At 47.4% G+C, this 12,029-nt stretch overlaps 1 protein-coding gene across 15 annotated transcripts in view; it reads right to left on the bottom strand.

Annotated features, from left to right (window-relative positions):
• The window catches only part of SGCG (sarcoglycan gamma), a 189,650-nt gene that overhangs the window by 158,682 nt on the left and 18,939 nt on the right, over window positions 1-12,029 (bottom strand). For 2 of the 15 annotated variants that reach the window (XM_039537167.1, XM_039537195.1), the window contains exon 2: window positions 4,686-4,776. The exons of 12 other annotated variants lie outside the window; for them this stretch is intronic. The gene's annotated coding sequence lies outside the window, so the exon portion shown is untranslated. Of the gene's footprint in view, window positions 1-4,685; window positions 4,835-12,029 lie in introns of those variants that run through there. One more of the 15 variants, XM_039537176.1, reaches the window with a different exon arrangement.

The raw sequence follows: 12,029 nt of genomic DNA, 5'->3' as shown, positions 1-12,029 counted from the left end.
GCTCTGGGAGCTGCTTATCTAAAAAACAAACACAGCTCCTGTTTGCTGTGATCAATCTGTAACTGACTGTGAACAATCAAATGAGATAACCCACTACCTTGCTGTGAATGAGGCAGGCAGGGGGAGGAGTGTTTGCTTGAGGATAGAAACAGCAGGGACAGAGGGGAGAAAGGGAGTCCATTGGAGCAGCTGCTTATCTGGTCTGCAGGCTGTTTGCAGTTAAGAGTAAGGAGTCGGGAAAATTTTCTGATTTTGCAAGGCAGGGAGCTGATACACAGTGTCGGCTCCAAAAATCCACACTCTCTCTCTCTCTCCCCCGGTCCCTGTCACACTCCACCCCACCCCCCTCTTTTGAAAAGCTCCTTGCTGCCACTTGAACGCTGGGATAGCTGCCCATAATGCATCACTCCCAACAGCGCTGCAAATGCTGCAAATGTGGCCACACTGCAGCGCTGGTAGCTGTGAGTGTGGCCACACACCAGCGCTTTCCCTACACAGCTGTAACTCCCAGCGTTGCAACTCCCAGCGCTGCAACTCTCAAGTGTAGCCATACCCTAAGTGTAGAATATTCTAGATTCATTCTCATAGAAACTTATAAGGTAAGTCTACACTGAATCTGGGAGAGAGTCTCCCAGTCCAGTTCCACAGACTCGCATTAGCAGGGCTTTTACTAGTACTTGACAGCCTTAGCTCCAGCCTTAGCCACAACATCAAAGAAATGTCTACACAGCCATTTTCAGTACACTAGCACAAGCTCAGCTAACACAAATCTGTGGGCCTGGGCTGGGAGTCTCACTCCCAGATGCAGTGTAACAAACCCTAAGAAGTGCTTATCACCTCCCTATTGTGCAACATGATGCCTCTGTGCATACAGCTAAATGTTACATTGTTTTTTCTTTCTCCCATCCCAGACTACAAGCTCAGATCAAATCTGCTCTCTATGACTTTTGTATCCTTTGATATTAGTACATTCTATGTGTTACTTTCCCATTAGTGATATGTGTTTTAGATACCTTCCTCCACTTGTATTGTTTCCATTTTTCCTTGCTTAATGCCATTTTAATTTCTGCCCACATTTCTAACCTTTGTAGGCCCATTTCTATTATTTCTCTGTAATCACTGATATTCACAACACCTTCCATCACTGAAATTCACAGATAACCTGTAGTTTACCTTCACTTCTAGTTCATTAATGAAAATGTTAAATAAGAATGACTAATTCCTGCAGTATCCAAATATAAATGTCCTCTCAGCTGGATTGCATTTAATTAGTACTCTTTGTTTGAGTTTTCTGTCATTTTTCACTCCACAGTGCTCAGATCCAAGCCAATCTGAATTACATTTTGTAATAGTTAACCAAATAGGCTATTGTATCGTACACGTCAACAATCCTACTATAATGACTGCACAGATATGAAAGGCAGGAAATACAATATTGATTCTAATAATTATTGAAGTGGACAAGCATTCTGCTAGAGCAATCAGCACATATTCAACTAAACACAAATAATATATTGTTTAAAAATTATGGACTAGATTGAACAACCTACAGTCCCATGGGCAAGCACTTTAGCAGGAATACATGTGTAAGTGCTTGATCAGATGAGTTACACTTGTATAATCTTGATCTAAATAAATCAAACATTTAAGTAATTTTCTTTCTGATGCGCTATTAATACATGGAAGCCACAAATTTTGTTGTTATTAAATATTATTTATGTTTCCCCAATATATTCTTTACTTCAGATATAATCAACAATCCAAACAAGAAGAAAACTAGTAAGGAAAACAAAAGGACGAAGAAATCCTTTTTTGCCCAATGACGGAAATGTAAATGCGGACCCCTAATATACTGTCAGAAGTAGTATAATATATTTTGTACATATTATAGGTAGCACAGGTAGTAAAGCTTGTAGTTAAGGTTGCTTGACATGTCTCAAGATCGTGTTTTCAGCTGTTTATAACTTTGTCAAACTGTAACCATTTGGGCTGAAATTTTCCATGCCAAGTTTCTGCCTCATACTGACTTGTCTTGGAAAGTTTCAGCAAAAAATGTTTGAGCCATTTTTAAGAATGAAGATAAGGAAAAAAATTGTTTTACCCGTGCTAAATTAGCTATAAGAATATTTTTAAGACGCTCTAATGCCTCCTTGTTCTGGAGCAGAGACTTGAAATTTGGCAGTTGCTGCTTTGCCAGGGATGTGCCTTTTGCTGTTCCTATTTAAAACTGTCTAACTATCACCAATTCACGAGCCTTTGAAAAAGTCTCAGTCTACAAATGCTCAATAGAGATTTGTCAGAGTTTTGCTGCTAAATTGTCCAAAGATTTCATCTGCACTAAGCATGATTCAGCCCCTAACAGCTTCTACATACTGACCAAACTACATGTGTGCCATCCCCACAGTGACTGAACATACTCCCAGCTGGTGATGTAGAGGGCTGAGCAAGATTTTCCATGCAATCGATGCTCTGTACTGATCAGTGCTGGACACCAGAAGTGAGAGCAGGGAGACTGTCTCTCCTGTGCTCTCAGTGATCCCCTGCTGGTGCCCAAGCAGCCACAAGGAGGAGGAAACAGCCTGACTTAAAACACAGAAGGATGAGAAATGGGAGATGGGATGTGGATGTTGGGTTATAACTGTCAGAGGTCAGGGAGAAGCAAACGGGGAGGGGAAAGCAGTGGCTGACAGGAGGCACTGGTGGGGACAGCAGAGTATTTTGAGAAGTAAACTGCAAAATATAATCTACTTTCCCCCATCCAACTTTCTTCTGTGAAATATTACTCATATTTATTTGCAGAATTACTGAATTCTTTGCAAAAGAGATTTTTAAGGGTTTGAAGAAGTCAACAGTGGCCACAATCACATATTTGTTACAAATCTACTTGTCTTTTAACACATTTATTAAAATGGCACTCACTAATACCAGATTTAAGTAGTTACAGAATTTGGAGAAGTGGTCTCCAACCTTTTTAAACACAAGATCACTTTTTGAATTTAAGTGCAACCCAGGATCTACCTGAAAGAAAATGTAGAAATAACAGTAATCACACAAACCCAAATACCCTTGCCCTGCCCCCTGCTCTGCACATTCCCCAAGGCTATGCCCCTGTTCCGCCCCTTCTCTGAGGCCCCACCCCACTCACTCCATCCCCCCTCCCTCCGTCACTTGTTCTCCCCCATCCTCACTCACTTTCACCAGGCTGGGACAGGGGGTTGGGGTGTGGGAGGGGATGTGGGATCTGGGATGGGGCCAAGGGGTTGGGAGTGTGGGAGAGGTTCCAGGGTGAACCTAGGGTAGGGGGTTGGGATGCAGGATGGAGTACGGGCTGGGGCAGGAGGTTGGGATGCAGGAGGAGGTGCAGGGGGTGCGGTGCAGGAGGGGGCTCAGGGCTGGGGCCGGGGTTGGGGTGCAGAGTGCAGGCTCTGAGAGGGAGTTTGGATGCGGGGGGGATCAGGGCTGGGGTAGTGGGTTGGGGTGGAAGAGGGGGTTCAGGGCTGGGGCAGGGGTTGGAGTGCAGAAGGGGGGTGAGGTGCAGGATCCAGCTGAGTGCCGCTTACCTCAGGTGGCAGTGCAGCGGGACTAAAGCAGGCTCCCAGCTTGCCCTGGCCCTGTGCTGCTCCCAGAAGTGGCTGGCATGTTCAGCAGTGGCTCCTGGTGGGGGATGGGCAGGTGGCTCCGCACGCTGCCCCCGTCCACAGACACCACCCCCGCAGCTCCCATTGGCCACAGTTCCCCGTTCCGAGCCAATAGGAGCGGTGGGAGTGGTGCCGAGGGTGAGGGCAGCGTGCTGAGACCCTTTGCCCCTTCCTCCTGCCAGGAGCTGCTGCCAGACATGCAGGACACTTCTGGGAGCGGCACGGAGCCAGGGCAGGCAGGAAGCCTTAGCCCTGCTGCACCACTGGACTGTTAGCGACCTATCTCCCAGTTTGGCTGCAGGAGGGGCAACTGTACTCTGTGACCGAGATTAACTGTCAGAGGTTCCACAATTGACCAACTGATCGTGATCTACCGATTGGTGACCACTGATTTAGAGCCTTTTACTTCTAATGTAGGTCACTGGTTGCTATTTAACTCAAGATGGCTGTGGTGGTGGTGTCCAAGAACTATCCCTGATTTCTCCCTCATGTGATCAGAAGTTGTTCATGGCAGCTCCTTCTGACTCCCTCCCTTTGATCCCCACACCCTATGTAGTAGGGAGAGAGAGAGAGGGAAAAATGGGAGTAAAGACCCCATTCTGGATTGGATTAAGCCTTGGGTCTGTGCTAGATGTACAAAGAATGAATTCACTCTATATACTACAGGCTCTCTCACAGCTGAGATTACATTATATAAACTCAAAACGTGTTACAAAATTATCTTCTTTAGTATTACATAAACAAAAGCATATACAATGCAATACACTACTGAATTTAACTATTTCCACAAACAATCCTATTGCAGTCTATAAATTTAAATGTTTCAATATTTTTATAATTATATGTTAAAAATCAACACTTTAACTTTGGCTCCTAAAGTAAACACATAGAAACATGATCTTAAATTAGGACAGCAACAGCTGAGAATGTCATACAAATAGATGGAAGATAATCTGAACAGATCCAAAAACTGTCAGTACAAAAAACTCTCTCTTTTTATTACAATATCTATATCAAAACAAATCAAAAGCACTTTTCATAACTTACCTTAGAGATCTGAAACAACACAGACTGCTGAATTAACTATAATCAGTCTCTTCCCAAGATGCAACATGTAACTTTTCTACCACTTTCAGATCTGGAGTGGAAGATATTTTAGGCCTGGATAAATATCACTGAAAGAAAATTCGTTCCCATGTTTGGCTATGTCTTACATTCCATCTCCTTTCACTGGCAACACAGACACAGCTAATTTTAATCTGTGACATAGACATGACAGTTAAAATTGTTTAGGCACTGACTCCAACACACTGCACTAACTGTTCCAGCATAAGAAATTTCTGATGTACAATAAAAGGGCCCAACCCTAGTAGGTCCAGTGCACCAAAAATTCCCAGTTACTCAGCACCTTGCAAGATTAAAATCAGAGGATTACTAAAATCTTTAGCTTCCTATAACATCCATTGCTAATTTAAAGAAAATATATATTCAGACTGCATACATAATTTCCAATGGAAATCTAATAATCTATTCAGTAAAATCTTTATTAATGTTAACAATTCTCTAATTATAATACATCTTTTATAAATATTAGTAATTAATATAATTAAAACAGCACAACAGTGGCTAAGTTTTCTTACCACTTACATATGAGATATGAAAATGTATACCACAATCTTTGTTTAAAACAATGTAAGGGATGCAGGTGCAGGCCTTAAAACTACATGTTTAGTGATGAAGTTATGCTAACATTATGTTACACTCGTAAGTGTAATTTTATATTAAAGTTTTAAATGTAAAATCTAGAATTCTGGCTTTGCATTGCTTATATTAGCCTGATTATGCAAATACTAACCCTCAAACTCTGTTTTCATTCATGATACTTGGGATAAAATCAGTGTTGGTAGCTGTTTACATTTTAAAATACATTAAGATATATATTTGAAAGATTTGTAGAAGATTAAAAGCTGTGTAAACATTTGTTATGTGAAGCACTGTAATCATTATCCATATGTTTTATATGCTTGCACCATTTTATTTCTCAAAGTACTATGTATTTCCTTTTTTTAAACTATGCATTCACATTGTAGCCTGCTTTAAAAATTGAAGGTCTTATCAGACATCCAAAAGCTTCAGATAATAAATTTAGGACTGACACAGTCCCAGTTAATGACAGAGTTATGAAATACTCAGTTCCTTTTATGAATTCTCTGACCATTAATCCTTCATCAACTTCCGTTTAGAATATACAACACCAGAGTTCATTTACACACAGAAACTAAATCATGAATGTATGACAAATACTGCAAAATATATTTTTCAAAATCTAAGTTTTCTAAATAAAATATTGTAGGGGCAAGGTTGCGGAAGATTGGCAAGGAGCTCAGTGCGGACCGAGTATGTGATTGAATGTGGGTGGAAGATGCAGGCCATTCAGTGAACTTTGCCTGATACACCTTGCTATCAGGTTTAGTACAGTTCAGCATATTTTTGCCTGTAAATAAGTTAGTTTAGATAATATGTACAATTTATGAATGTAACGAATGCAGCCAGCTGTTGACCCCATATAACCCTGAGGGCTTGGCTACACTTGAGAGTTGCAGCGCTGGGAGTTTACAGCGCTGGTCATCCAGCTGTGTAGGAACAGCGCTGGTGTGTGGCCACACTCACAGCTACCAGCGCTGGTGTGTGGCCACATTTGCAACATTTGCAGCGCTGTTGGGAGTGATGCATTATGGGCAGCTATCCCAGCGTTCAAGTGGCAGCAACGTGCTTTTCAAAAGAGGGGGGTGGGGGAGAGAGAGAGAGTGGATTTTTGGAGCCAACACTGTGTGTTAGCTTCCTGCCTTGCAAAATCAGAAAATGTTCCCAACCCCTTACTCTTAACTCTTAACTGCAAACAGCCTGCATCCAACGGACTCCCTTTCTCCCCTCTGCCCCCGGTGTTTCTCTGTCAAGCAAACACTCACTCCCTGCCTGCCTCATTCACAGGGGTTATCTCATTTGATTGTTCACAGTCAGGTACAGATTGATCACAGCAAACAGGAGCTGTGTTTGCTTTTTAGATAAGCAGCTCCCGGAGCACCGGAGCTCCGAGTTCACAACAAAACAAAGAGAGGCAGCATAACAAAACAAAGAGAGTAATTTAGTTAAAAGCATTCTGGGATATCTGCTAATACCCTGGAGGCCAATAACAGCGCTGGTGTGTGTCCACACTTGATGAGCAGCGCTGGGTCACCAGCGCTGCACTCGCTACACCCCAAGCAGACCAGGTGTTCAGCCAGCGCTGCAGCCAGGGAGTTGCAGCGCTGGATGTGCGTTGCAGGTGTGGACAGTTACTAAGTTGCAGCGCTGGAAAGCCTCCACCAGCGCTGCAACCCTCAAGTGTAGCCAAGCCCTGAGATAAGCGCGGGGGATATAACATCGCAAAGAACTCTCCTTGGTGGAGTTCTGCCTGGCCAGCTGTCCCGGATGGCCAGAGTCCCCAGCAGCCCCTCCGCGCGCAGCTTAGAGTGTAAGTCCTTCTCTCAGTAAAGCCTTGCTTATTATTCCCGGGCTGAGTGTCATTCTTTCGCCGGTATCTTGGCCCCCCTTGTGGGCACAATTGGCGTCACAAACAGGATACCGGCAGGAGGATGCTTCTTTGGGGAAGGAAGGATAAGGGGGAGGGAGAGAGCCGCATCCCCGAGTGGCCCGCCACGGGACGGTTGTCACCAGTGGCTTGCAAGCTGGCGGGGTTGGTTGCCCCCGCCGCATGGCCGGAGCTTGAGAAGGAGCCGGGGGTGACCCCAGTTAGGCTGGAGGAACTGATATCCAAGCTGGATAAAGCAGGACCCGCGGAGCGTAAAGCAGCGGGAAACTTGGGATGGGTTTTCCTGACCGCGCTTCACGCGGCGGACAAGGCGCTGCTGGTTCAGCGCCAGAGGATAGGACGATTAGAGGCTGATCTGCAGCAAGCGAATGAGGCCCGTTCACTGACCCAGGAAGTTATTACTGGCACAGCTGAATGGGCCGAGTGCTTAGAGCACCGATGTGCGGTCATGACGGCTCGCATTGCGAACCACCGGCGACTGAAGGGAGGGCGGCGGGATGTGCGTTCCCTCGCCGTACACGCGCTGGTACGCAAAACTTATTGGGACCCAAAGACTTGGGATGGGGACATTTGGGAGACAAACGAGGATGAGTCCCCCGGGGAGGGGGATGGTGGGAAGATGGCGTTTTACCCACAGCTGCGACCTGTTGTCGAGGTGCGATATGAAGGCGCACACAGGGAAGGCCTTGACAACATGGTGGGGAGGGATTCCATCTGGGAATTTAAGTCCTCTGAAATACAAGACTTCGTGCAGCGTTTCAAGCAGCGTCCCAAAGAATCATTGCTGGCTTGGCTGCTGCGGCTGTGGGATGAGGGGGCGGATGCGATTACTTTTACTTCCGCGGAGTTAGGCAGAATGGCCTCGCTGACCATGGACCCCCTCCTCCGTAGGAGTCTTAAGGCAGGGGCCGCCGCGGAGACGAACTTTCCGTTTCCCTCCCTTATGTCATGGTTAACCATGGCTATTAAAACGATCTGGAGTTCGCCCGCAAACATGGATGATGAGTTAGAGCAGTCGACTTCTATCCCAGAGGGGGTTAGCCAGCTCCGACAACTGAGAATGCTCACCGGCATATTTGCCGAGGACTTTGAAGGGCCTGATGCTGTGGAGCTGACTCGCACCATCTGTACCCGGCTTCTGCGGAATGCTCCCCCCACCCCACCTGAAGGCAATGATCCTCCTGATGGTTGGGGGGGCCATAGGGACGGTGGAAGATGCGGCGCAGCTCATGATGCAATTAACAGAAATTGATGGTATGATTAAAACCACCAAGCCGTGGCAGGTGAACGTGAAGCAAAAGGAGAAGGTTAGCTGCAATACTATGTTCAAAGACTTGCTGAAGGCGAGGGTCCCCTTAGAAGAAGTAGATGGGAAAACCAGTGCTGAGCTGTTAAGATGCTGGTTACAGCTCAAGCCGGAACAGCGTACCGAGGAAAAAGGGGAGGCCCGAGTAAAGAGGGCCCCCAAAAAAAGGCATCTGCCCCCCCTCAGAGACCCCAGCCGTCTGCCCCACCGGAAGCTACCTGCCCAATATTGACGGGGTGGTGGGTCCCCCTCACCCCCCATCTTGGAGGTAAGACGGTTTGTAGTGGGGGACCACCGTCCTTATGTTCCACTAGACATCTACTGGCCTAGCGGGGGGGCAACAACAAGTGATGGTCCTTGTGGACACCGGAGCAGAGGTGACTATACTGCATGGCACCCCGCCCCATCAAGGCCAGTCGGTTTTGGAGAGTGGCCTCAGAGGGGCGGATGTTCGGGCCATGCCGATGCAGTTAAGGCTGGCCATCGGGAAAGCCCCCCCCCATGCAAGTCACCATCTTAATCGCCCCCATTCACGAATACATATTGGGCATAGACCTCCTCCGAGGGCAGACCATAGACACTCAGTGGGGACCCTTTTCCTTTGGGTGCCTGCTGTATGTCTGAGCGGCTGTAACCATGCTGCACGGGCATCCGTGGTGGGACCCCGTAGTGCTTCCAACCCCTACCATGGTAGTCAATACCAAACAGTATTGGATACGTGGTGGGCACGAGTAAATAACCGCTACTGTTAAGGGATTGCTCCAGGCGAACATCATTCGCCCCGCCATGAGCGTGTTCAACAGCCCCATTTGGCCAGTCCACAAAAAGGACGGAACCTGGTGCATGACGGTTGACTACCACAATCTGAACAGGGTCACCCCAACCCTAACAGCGGCGGTTCCCGACGTGATCTCCATCATGGAGCGTCTTGCGACATGAGTGGGCCAGTGGCATGTGGTGGTGGACTTGGCAAATGCCTTCTTTTCCATCACAATCGCCCCCCATCCAGGGGGACATGCAAACCTATCCCGCAACAAAAGTGCAGCTGGAAATAGGAGGCCATGCTGAGATGTACCAGGTCAGCTTAGCAGCCACTCTGGCCTACCCAGTGATACTGGGATAGGATTGGAGATGGTTTGAGGAGCTCCCACAGCAGTGGGAAAAAGGCCCCTTGATTAAGACCAGCTCAGACCCCAAAATGAGGGGGATTATGGGCTAGGATAAGGTGGAAGAATACCAACTCGACAGCATGCTAGCTCAGAGATGCCCAAAGAACTAAGCATCGGTTGACTAATAGAAAATGAGGACTTCATACGGGAATAGTGAGAGGACCAGATTCTGAGCCAGGCCTGGGAGCAAGTTAGCATCCCCAACAGGAGGGCAAAGTCCAATGGTCAAAGCAGTGGCCCCCTTCAAGCTCTGGAATGAGTGGCTCTACTAGGTGACAAGAGATCTCCCCAGCCCTGAGAGATATGGCGACAGCTACTGGTGCACAGAAAGTTCCACCATAGGCTTCTCTACCTGGCCCACTTGGTGCCATGTGCAGAGCACTTGGGGAGGGAAAAGATGTTGGAGAGTGTGGCCCTTAGGTTCTTCTGGACAGGGATCCACAAAGAGGTCTGCGATTTCTGTGCCTCATGCCCCAAATGCTAACTGGCAAGATCCAAAGGTATGCCAAAGCCCTCCTGATTCCGTTCCCAGTGGTGGGCATACCCTTCGAACAAGCAGGGATGGATCTAGTGGGTCCCCTCGAAAAGAACATGTCAGGATACCATCACACATTAGTGATAGTCAATTATGCCATGCACTGCAAATGCCCCACCATAACAAATGGACTCATGAAGGTTTTCACAAGGGTCAGAATACCAAAAGAAATATTGACAGACCAGGGGTCCAACTTCTCATCTAAACTAATGCAGTAGCTGTGCAAATCACTAAACATTCAGACCCTCAAGATCTCCATCTACCATCCACAGACAGATGGGCTGGTGGAGTGATTCAACGGGATTCTGAAGACCATGTTGAGAAAGTTTGTTGATTCAGACCCCCAGCACTGGGACCAACTACTATCATCATTACTGTTTTCCATAGAAGAGGTCTCCTAAGCCTCCACCAGGTTGTCTCCCTTTGAGCTTCTTTATGGGAGACAGCACAGGGGGATTTTTGACCTCCTCTGGGAAGCCTGGGAAGAACAAGAGTCCTGGGCTCAGTGTTGTACGTGCTTCAACTGCGAGAGAGACTGAAAACGCTAAGGGGCTTCACCAAGAAAAACCTTTTGAAAACCCAGCAAACACAGAAACGCACCTACAACTAGGGAGCCCAGTTGCAAACTTCTGAGCCAGGTGATAGGATGCTGTTGCTACTCCTGACCTCCAAGTCTACTGGCCCAGTGGCAGGGCCCATTCAAAGTGATGAGGAAGATTGGTCCAGTTGACTATGAGATTCAACAGCCTGGGAGGAAGAAGGAAACGCAGATTTATGATGTCAACATTGAGCCTTCCAGGCCTTCAGAAGGACTTATGATAGTCCTGTACCCCCTAGAACCTTGGCCACAGGCTCTCATCACTAGGTGGTACAGCCTGGCAACCAACCTCCTGAAAGGGGCTAAGCAGGGTTTTCCCTGCAATTACAACTCCAGACTATGGGCAGGAATGGGGCTGGGCAACACAAATGGAAGCAGGCAGACTATCTCCATGCTCTCAGTGATTCTCGCTCCCTCCCTTGCCTCCCCGCTGGGGCCCAGGCAATGTGGAGGAGGCAGCTGCCTGATTCAAATGCAGTAAATTTGGACAATTAGCCTGGGGGTGGGGGTAAAGATTGAGGGTGGGGTGAGGGGAGAGGAATGGGAAACTGGAATTGAGAACTGGGGTGGGGTTGAGATTGGAATTGAAGGGATAGAGAGACTGGGATTAAGAGCTGGAGTGGGGGGACAGGAGGCTAGGAGCCAGGAAGTGGGGGGAAGACTAAGATTGGATGAGGACCTAGGGAGAGAGTGGAACTGGTTGGGCAGGGAAATTGAACTTAGAACCAGTGGGATAGGAAAAGAAGATGTGGGGGGAGAAGACAGATCTGATGAGGAGTCAGGGTGTGGGGAACATCTGGGACTGGCTGGACAAAGAGACTGGGACAAGAAGCTAGATAAGGCAGGGACAACAACCCTGGAATTGGACAAGGAACACAGGGAGGGAGGCTGCGGATGGGAACCAGTGGCAATGGAGAACATAGGCTGAGGCAGACAGACAAAGTGAATGAAGAGCTAGGAGGGAGGGAAACTGGGACTGGCTTGGCAAGTAGATTGCAACTGGTAGGAGAAGCCTGAGAAGTGGACATAGGGACTGGGTAAGTAATGAGAATGGGACTTGTATGAGAAGCCAAGGGTGGAAAAGAGATAGGACAGGAACAGGGAAAGGTTGGAGATGATGGGGCAAAGGGGGTCACCTTTGGAGGGAACAGGTAGAAGAGTTTGTGCTTGCTAGAGCACAGTCCCATCCAG

The sequence above is a fragment of the Mauremys reevesii genome, linkage group 1 (assembly GCF_016161935.1).
Source record: "Mauremys reevesii isolate NIE-2019 linkage group 1, ASM1616193v1, whole genome shotgun sequence".
Taxonomy (NCBI): domain Eukaryota; kingdom Metazoa; phylum Chordata; order Testudines; family Geoemydidae; genus Mauremys; species Mauremys reevesii.
The sequence above is the reverse complement of the archived record's forward strand: the minus strand, read 5'-3'. Positions and strand labels throughout refer to the sequence as shown.